Raw genomic sequence first — 9,456 nt, forward strand, 5'->3', positions numbered from 1 at the left:
TAGAGGAGTGGTGGAGAAACAGTAAACACACCTGGGATGCTGTAGGGTTCTGAGAAGCAGAGCAACAAAAGTATGTAAAGGGCTTGAGACATATTAGGACCTCAGTAAATAACCATTGTTATCAGTAATAATTCGTTTCCAATAGTGTAGATAAAGTTGGCTATTCTGTCAAAAAAATCTTACTCAAAAATGTCTTAATTGACTGAGGATTAAATAATCAAAGCTGGCTTTGTTTTTAATATTCTTTCCTAGCCAGGTAGGGGTCGAGGGAAGCAAGCAAAGGAATTGGGCGACACTTAGGAGAGTCACAAACCTTGAACTCAGAGTAATGTTTGCTTTAGCCCCTGAAAATTCAGGAGCCTCTAGATCCAAATGCCAACACATTCAAGTTGTTGGTGAATCTTGATTAAGATTTTGATAGTTTTGGCTGTCTGCTCAAGCAAAGCATCCTTTGAAACCTAGGGTTTCTAAGCCGGTGGTTCTCAATGTGTGGCTGGTCAGCAGCATCACCTGGGAAATGGTCAGAGACGTAAATTCTCGGGTCCCCCCATCCTACTGGATCACAAACTCTGGGATGGGCTCAGCATTCTGTGTTGTAGGGGACCTCCACACGGTTCTAATGCACACTGGAGTTCGAGAACCACTGTCTTAGGAGAAGCCAGTCCTAGGTACAACATAGGGTTAGCAAGGATTCCTCTCTCACGAGGGCTTCTCCTGAGGCCCCATGGCCAAAATAAGGATTCTCCTTTATGGCCATAGGAAGAACTATCGGCTCAACTCCAGGCAGCCTTCTTCAGGAATTTTTCCAATATGACCAGGAGCTCTGAAATTTGGATTCAAAAAAGAAAAAAATATAAAAAATTGGTTCAACGTTCAAGAAATTTTCCTGCTTCAGATTGAGGGTGGAGAAGTAGCTGAAATAGAGAAATTTTTCCCAGAACACTGATCTATCATTTCTTGATGGAAACCACTGAGTTCCTTCAGTGGAACTAAACAATGACCAGGAAGGTTATGGTTAGTCTGATGTGTTAGAGGAGAAAGAAGCACAAAGATAAAGAAAAACAAACAAACAAACAGGAGAGAGGGAGAGTAAGGAAGGGAGATAGACACAGCGACCATCAGTCAGAGGTAGTGAGAGGAGGGGAAAGGAATAGAAGATGCAGAGGGAGAGAAGCAGGTGCCGCTCGGTAGGAAACATACCTGTTGACACTGTGCACGTGTGGCTTTCATAGAAAGGTGTAAGGTTTCTAAAAAGCAAAGAAAATAAAAACAAATCCATCCAATATAGTAATTTGTCCTAAATATTAATTGATCAGGTCTGATCACTCTGATGTCTTCCTTCTCCTTTATTTCATCCATGTCTCAAATTCTATGTCCTGCCCTTGTCTAAGGCTTCAGAAACACACCACAATTCAAACCTTCACAAGGTGAACTTTTTAAATCATTTCAACTTCTTCTTCCTTGCCCTTCTGCACAAAATAGATGCCCTACGTGTTAGCTCACCTTTCAGTGCCTTTCAAAAAGACTTTAAAAGACTTTATTCTTAAAAGTACAGTTTTAGATTTACAGATAATTGAACAGATAGTACATAGAGCTCCATACACTCACCGCACTTCCTCTCCCCTCTCTCCCAAGCGCCATCTCCCCTATTATTAACACCTTGCATTAGTGTGATATGTTTGTTATAATGAATGAACAATATTGATACGTTGTTATGAACTACAGTCCCTAGATTAAGGGTCACCCTTTGTGTTGTACAGTTCCATGGGTTTTGACACACATATAGTGACATGTAGCCACCATTATGTACAGAACAGTCTCACTACCCTAAAAATCCTCTGAGCATCAGATTAGCTCTTAGTGGCTTTTTAAAATATTAACAGTTGTCAGAATAACGTCAATTTTTATGATGAAAAATGTTCCACAGGTGCTAAGTTTTGTTAGTCTCACTATTATGATCACTATTAGAAATAATGAAAAAAATGAACCCCTATATAAATAGCAAAAATCACAGAATTTTAAAGATAAAAAAGATCTGGAAGATTAGGAAATCCCACATTCTTCAAGACCCTGCCCTCCAGTCTCTCAGCTTTCTGTGTCATTTATCTGCCGACTCCGCTGAGGAGAAAGAAAGAAATCGATAAAGAAAAACAAAGCAAAAAACAAATTTTGGTTCTAAGTAGTCCTCTTGAGCCAAATTTAATCAAGCATGGATTCTTTTTTATTGCCTATTTGCATCAGGAACATAATTACTACCTAGAACCTAATTTGAGAATATTCATTAGAAATGAAAGATGTCATATCTAAGAACAGAATGGAATTCACTCAGGCTTTATTCTTGGGATATTTGTAGGATTAAGTCAGGACACGCTGTGAGAGTAATAAATAAGTTCTGTATATTTTTCTTCTCCAAGACCATGGATTTCAGCCACACTTTATACCCATGTACTTTGCAACAATGAAAAACAATTGAACACTGACCTTGAATATTTTGCCCTCAGATTCATTAATCTTCAAAATATAAATTGAGCAATTTTATCTAGATGAGTGAAAGACTATGGAGACTTCTAGAATGTCACGTTAGGTCCTTTAGAAGTGAAGAATTGACTTTATAAAGCATTTCTATTCCTTCTCATACCTTGACAATAGTGCTACTGTGACTCTGTTTTAAAGAGGATCATGGCAGGCTATACTTTGATTTGCACCTTTTTGTTTTAAGTACATTTACTTAATATTTCTCAGTCTCTTGAAAACTTTTATCATTAAGCTCAACCTTCATTTAAATCACCAGACCTATTTGATGAAAGCAACATGAACATTTACTTGCAAACTCCTCAGAAAATTACTAATTTAACTTTTACTTTGGATGATCCATTGTAGAACTCAAACTGGATTTGCCAGGCCCCTCAAAACGGCTCATAACTAGGTGTTTGTACATTTATCTGGGAAGATATTATCTAAGGGTAATTGTTCTTCCCAAATGCTTTCTTTACCTCAAACAGCAATACTTCCAAAGTTTTAATGAAAATGTGGCCAATTTGGTGAAAACCAAGTGACTTGTTTGTTTTAGCATGCCAATGAGATTAAGAAAATAAGTATTTTAACTATTGTTATTGATTATAAAAATCAGAAATTAAGAAAACAAACTTCTTTGTCCAAAGACATTTCTGCAAGTGAAATCGTCTGAAAAACTGACAGCTAGCCTCCTGTTTTAACCACTAAACCACAAGAAATGTAATATGGTGGGCAAACACTTGAGCGTTGTCACCTGCAGGAGTCCCCAAACGCTGTTGCCCCATCAGGGCCACAGATCAGGGTAAGGAGCTGGCAGAGGGGAGACAGCTGTGCCCTCAGCGTCCTTCCTTCCTGGGTCAGAACTCAGTCCCAGCTGCTCGCTGTCTAGTCTTCTGGGGAAGCAGAGAATTCTTCTGGGGACTCGACACATCAGGTGTTAAGGATGTCATCTTTCTTTTTTAAACAAATGTTAGATCCTGTGACGGGCTTCTCAGGACAGGAGGAGCCGCCTCAAGGGAAGGCAGATCTTCTCCAGGAGCTGATGGTCATCCAGGGAGAGCAGAGTCAAGGGCTGCAGAGCCCCAGCCCACTCCCGCTCTCCGTCTCAGGGACACCTCGGTCCCCACACCCCCACCCACCTCCCGGCGCCCGGCCCCAGCGGTTCCCAGTGTATCCTCGGCGGCCCGCGCATGCGCAGGACCGGCGCTTGGATCCCCAGAGGGGCAGGCGACCTGGGGAGCCCTGGGCGCGCTCAGTGAAGGCGGGGACCCTGGTGCGGAGGTTGTGGCCCCTGGGGTTTGTGGGGAGGGATTGGCAGTTTCTGGATCTTTCCTCTAGGATTTTCAGCGCTGGGGAGCTCTCCTTTCTGCAGTGTGGAGGAGCGCTGGGCAGGAGGCGGAGCCCAGGTAGGCGGTGGGCGGCGGGCTCGGCTTGGAGATCTCCGGCTGCAGATGGCGGGAGCGCGCGGCGGGGGGGGGCCGGATGGAGTCAGGGGACGGGACTGCCGGCCGGCTGGCCCAAGCGGGGGAGCCCAACCTCTGTCCCTTGGAGGAGCAGAGGAGGACCCCCTGGCCGGCCGGTCCCTCTGCCTTAGCGGGGCCCCACCTCCGAGTGGCCTCCTGCCCACCCAGTGGAGGTGCAGGGGGCGGCAGGAAGTTGCCTGCACTGTGCGCGCGCCCTTGAATTCACCCCACCCCCACCCCTGGCAACCTGTCTAGGCCAGGTTGCGACATCCCGGGGTGAACACTTTCCTTCAGAAGATGGCCTGTGGTCACCGCTCCTCTGCCTGACTCTGCTTAGGCTATTGGGCCCCTCATTGCGTTCTTTAAACAAATAAACGTTCCTACTTCCTTGGGACCACTTTTATAGAAAAGCATAATCCCATTAATGGTTTCTGATAATTGACTCTATATTTTCAAGGCGAACTTTGAAGCCTGTGAATTGATGTAAACTGCATTCAATGAAAGGAGCTTTAAACAATCTTTTGTGCAAATTATGTAGCTTCCTAAGAATAACTCACCTTCTGTTAACATAGACTGGCGACTGATCAATTGATGATTGATATAATGTGTACGGGAATTTTGGTTTCAGTCGAAAAGATTTTCTTGGCAATTGGTGCTAAAATTAAAATCGGATAAGGAGGAGGTTTTTAGAAGTAGTATGTAGTGTGTGTTTTGTCTCCGTACTCAGAATTGTAAGAATTTAGATTTGGAAAGCCCGTAGAACAAGAACTTTGAAATTTTGATTTGACTGACGAGGTGAAAGGTCCAAAGGCCAAATACAGTAGGATTTTATTTGTATGATATTCTAGAAAAAAGAAACCATAGGAAAAGACAACAGATCATTAGTTGCCATTAGTTTTAATATTTAATCATTTAGTTTAATAGTTTAATCATTAGTTTTAATATTTCTGATTAAAAAAATACATTTTAATGATAGAATTCTAATTATGCTTTTGGATGATACGAGAATTTAACAACCTATTAAATTCTGCAGTAGGGACAAATGATACGTTGGTTATTAGTGTCTTTGAAGTGTAAGTATTGTTGGTAATGAATATAAATGAGATTTTTCGGATTGTGAACTACTGATTTTTTTACTAGATCCTGTTGGACATGGCATATTACAATCTTCAAAAGCTCTTTAAATTATTGTTGCAGGCTGAAGCTATTAAATTGTAATGTAAGATCTTTATGGATGAAACAGGCAAAAATACAAAAAGCCATTCATCATTTTATCTTTGTTAAAAAAATGAAGTAAATCTTACCATATACATGAATGACTTTTGGCTAGATAGACCTGAACTTGACAAGATGGACTCATTAATATGGTGAACTTGTTTGGGAATGTTAAAGTGGGAGAGGACATATAAGTTTTACCTGAGGGTGACCCAAGTCAATATGGTAGGTTTAGCTGTTTATACACTCTTTCTGAGTTACGATCTTGATTAAAAAGCTGGTCATGGACATACCAAGAAATTTGGACCATTCTATGTATCAACATATTAAGATGTCCTATTTCTCTGATAGTTGCCGATTTCAGGGTGTCTGGGAAAAACAGTTTCTCAACATAGGTACTTTGGAATATAATTTTTGATTGTTGACTTATTGAATCATAGAATTGTTGAGTTGGAAATAATTTTAGTGATTATAGAGCCTAACCTCTTCATTTTCCAGGAAATGGAAAGTGAGGTTTCTCGAGTTAAGTCGTCCATAGTCTGACTGCTACTTTAGTGGCAGAGTTGGAACTAAATGTTCAGATGCTTGTCTCCAGCTTCCTAGTACAGTGCTCTCTGTGCTACATTCTATTCAGTAGACAAACCAATGAGTTACCTTCTCAAATCACATACGTGGCCAGCAGGGTTGATTCTTTTCCATATGCATTTCTTTCCTTTCTTTTTTAAATAACTACTAACCACAATTAATTCATTCCCCTACCATGTTTAATGACTATCCTTGTGTGTGTCTCCTCCAGCACATGTGGCGAAGGACTCCCTAGAATGGACACCTGCCTGTGAGTGGATTGCTAGGCCAGAGGCTGATGTGCATCTGCAACTTGACGACCTGCATCCAAATCATCCTCTGAAGTTTTAACAATTTCCATTCCCTCCAACAGCGTTTGAGTCATCCTTGCCCTGGGAATTGTCAGATTGGCATTGTCAGATTTTTAAATTTTTGCCAATCTGATGAGTGAGAAATGAAGTATTTGTTTTCCTCTTTGTACAACTGTTTTGACAAATGCATAGAGCTGTGCAACTACCAAATTGAGATACAGAACAGTTCCAGCACCCAGAACTCCCTTGAGCTGCTCTTTTGTAGTCAACTCTTCCCCAAACCTTAACCCCTGGCGGCTAATGATCTGTTGTCTTTCTCTATGGTTTGTCTTTTCTGGAATATCATATAAATGGAATCCTACAGTATTTGGCCTTTTGAGTCTGGTTTCTTTCATTTAGCATGATATGTTTATTTGAGTGTTCATCCATGTTGTTGACTGTATCAGCAGTTCCTTCTGTTTTATTGCTGAATGTAGTATCCATTGTATGAATTTACCACAGTTTATCCATCCACCAGTTGAAGGACATTTGAGTTATTTTCAGTTTTGTCTTTTTTGACTATGAATAAAGCTGCTATAAATCTTTGCAAACAAGTTTTTGTGTGAATATAAGTCTTCTCTTGGGTAAGCACATAGAAGTGGAATTGCTGGGTCATATGGTATGTGTATGTTTAACTTTATTTTAAAAACTGTTTGTGGTAGCAAAGTCATGGCCCACAAAGATGTCCTAATCCCTGGAACCTGGGAATACATTAGTTTACTTGGCAAAGGTGAATTAAATTTGCAGATGGAATTAAGGTTGCTAATCAACTGACTTTAAAATAGGGAGATTATCCTGGATTATCCAGGTGGGCCCAGTGCATCACAAAGGCCCTTAAAAGGGAAAGAGAAGCAGTAGAGTAGAGAAAAAGATGCAACAAGGGAAGCAGGGCCAGAGAGATGCAGAGTTCTTGGTTTTGAGGGTGGAGGAGGGGGGCCATAGGCTAAGGAATGTGGTGGTCTCTAGAAGCTTGAAAAGGCTAGGAAATGGATTAACCTTTAGAGTCCCCCAAAAAGAACCTAGCTCTGCCAACACCTTGATTTTAGCCCAAGGAGACCCGTGTCAGACTGTTAACCTACAGAACTGTAAAACAATAAATCTGAGTTGTTTTAAGCCATGAAATTTGTGCTAATTTGTTAGCAGCATAACAAACTCCACTTTAAAACTGTTTTACAGGGGCCAGCCCCTTGGCTTAGTGGTTAAGTGTGCACCTTCCGCCACTGGCGGCCCAGGTTCGGATCCCGGGCATGCACTGATGCACCGCTTCTCCGCCCATGCTGAGGCCGTGTCCCACGTACAGCAACTATAAAGATGTGCAACTATGACATACCACTATCTACTGGGGCTTTGGGGAAAAAAAAGGAGGCGGATTGGCATGGATGTTAGCTCAGGGTTGATCTTCCTCACAAAAAAATAAATAAAACTGTTTTCCAAAGAGGCTGAACCACTTTGTGTTCGCACCAGCAATGTAGGAGAGTTCCAGTTACTTTCCATCCTCATTAACACTTGGTATGGTCAACCTCTTTAATTCTAGACATTCTAATAGGTACATAGCAGTATCTCAATGTGGTTTTCATGTGCATTTTTCTCATGATTAATGACATCGAGCATCTTTTCACGTACTTATTTGCCATCTGTGTATCTTTTTTGGTGAAGTGTCCAAATCTGTGCCCATTTTAAACTTGGATTTTCTTATTGCTTAGTTTTGAGAGTTCTTTATAGTCCTGTCAGATATGTGATTTGCAAAGGTCTTCTCCCAGTCTGTGGTTGCCTTCTCCAGCCTCTCACCAGTGTCTTTGGAAGGTCTGTGTAACGTAACTCGAGAGGCTCCACGTGACCTTATCTTCCTTCGTTGGGAAAGAGGTTGGAGCACCTGAGTCCAATCAGACGTTGATCAGAGTTGGGGCTGGGTCTCACTTTTAGTAAACCCAGCCCTTCCGCTTTCCCCCTGTTCCTGTTTGTTGTGTTCCCCTCCCCCGCACAGGGGTCTGGTTCTAAGTCTGGTAGATCTCTGTCTCCTCAAGTTTGGGAGCCCACAGAAAATTCAGCTACACCCTTCAGACATCTCAGCACAGCTCTCCAGCCTCCTACCTTACATTGCTTCACAAGATGGCAAATTCCCTGAAGGTCAGACTAGCAGTGTGTTGGACTTAGGCCACTTCCACCACTTCTGGAGGTTTCACTTTGCTTTGTGGAAGCTTTTGACCTAGTTCCCCAGATTCCTGTGTGGCACCAAAACTTAGTACAGGTGCTGTGAGGAAGAGCAGTTGTGTGTCTGAAAGCCCTCAGGTTTCCTCTGCCACACCAGTACTGCAGAATCACTACAAGTTTGGCTAGTTTCTCTTTTCCCTAGCCGAGGCTCTCACTGAGCAAGCCAGATCCTCGGCAACCACCCAGAATCAGAAAACGCCTGCAGGGGAAAGAAAGATAAAAATCCTTGCTCACATAAAAGACTTTTTCTTCTTTCTGGAATTTTAGTTGGTTGATTCTAAAGTTCTCTGATGCTCTAAAAATATATCTATAACTTATCTGTCTTGTCCAGTTTTGCAGCAAGAGTGCTTTCCTGTCCTAGTCTACTCTAAAACAGAAGTTCCCTTGTCATTAGTTTTTAACTCCATCAGTTATACATTGTCAATATTATTATTGATTGGTAAAGTCATGCTTTCAATGATTTAGTCAGATGTTTACCCTTTTTTATCCTCATGATCCATTTTTACATCTTAGCATTTCTTCTTCTATCAATTTCTTTCTTCTTAAAGTATATTCTTTTTTACTTTTTAAGTTGTTTACTTGAGGAAGATTAGCCCTGGGCTAACATCTGTTCCAGTCTTCCTCTATTTCATATGTGGGTCACCACCACGGCATGGCTGATGAGTGGTGTAGGTCCATGCTTGGGATCCAAACCCACGAACCCAGGCCTCCAAAGCAGAGCATGCTGAACTTAAACCACTACACCAGGTGCCTGGCCCCCTTAAAGTACATTCTTCAGAAGTTCCTTAATGAGCAGTTGTTGGTGGTAATACTCTTAGTAAATGTTTGCATAAAAATATCTTTAATTCACCGTAGTTCTTGAGATATGGTTTGATTGGGTATACACTGAAAGTTATTTTCTCTCTGTACCTTGAAGATTTAATCCAACTCTTTCTTGCCTTCCATTGTTAAGAAATGTATCATAGATCTAAATATAAGTCTCCGTTAAGTGTTCTGTCCTTCTGTGGGGCTTTGATTATCTTCTTTTGTATTTGGTGTTCTTTGATTTCCCTGGATGGATCTGACTCTAGATTTTTTTGTTTTAATTGTGCTTGAGATGTGTTCAGCTGCCTGAATCTAGAATAGAAGTCTTTTATCAG

The 9,456-nt window shown here is 41.5% G+C and overlaps 1 long non-coding RNA gene across 1 annotated transcript; it reads left to right on the top strand.

The window, feature by feature from the left end:
* Positions 1-3,740: 3,740 nt before the first annotated feature.
* LOC147911301 (uncharacterized) lies at positions 3,741-6,660 on the top strand. The gene is made up of 2 exons (XR_015551224.1): positions 3,741-3,920; positions 5,989-6,660. It is a non-coding gene; the product is annotated as an uncharacterized LOC147911301 (long non-coding RNA).
* The last annotated feature ends 2,796 nt before the right edge of the window (positions 6,661-9,456 follow it).

This window comes from Ceratotherium simum, unplaced genomic scaffold (assembly GCF_057802395.1).
Source record: "Ceratotherium simum simum isolate JZ-2026a unplaced genomic scaffold, ASM5780239v1 HiC_scaffold_43, whole genome shotgun sequence".
In the NCBI taxonomy this organism is placed as follows: Eukaryota; Metazoa; Chordata; class Mammalia; order Perissodactyla; family Rhinocerotidae; genus Ceratotherium; species Ceratotherium simum.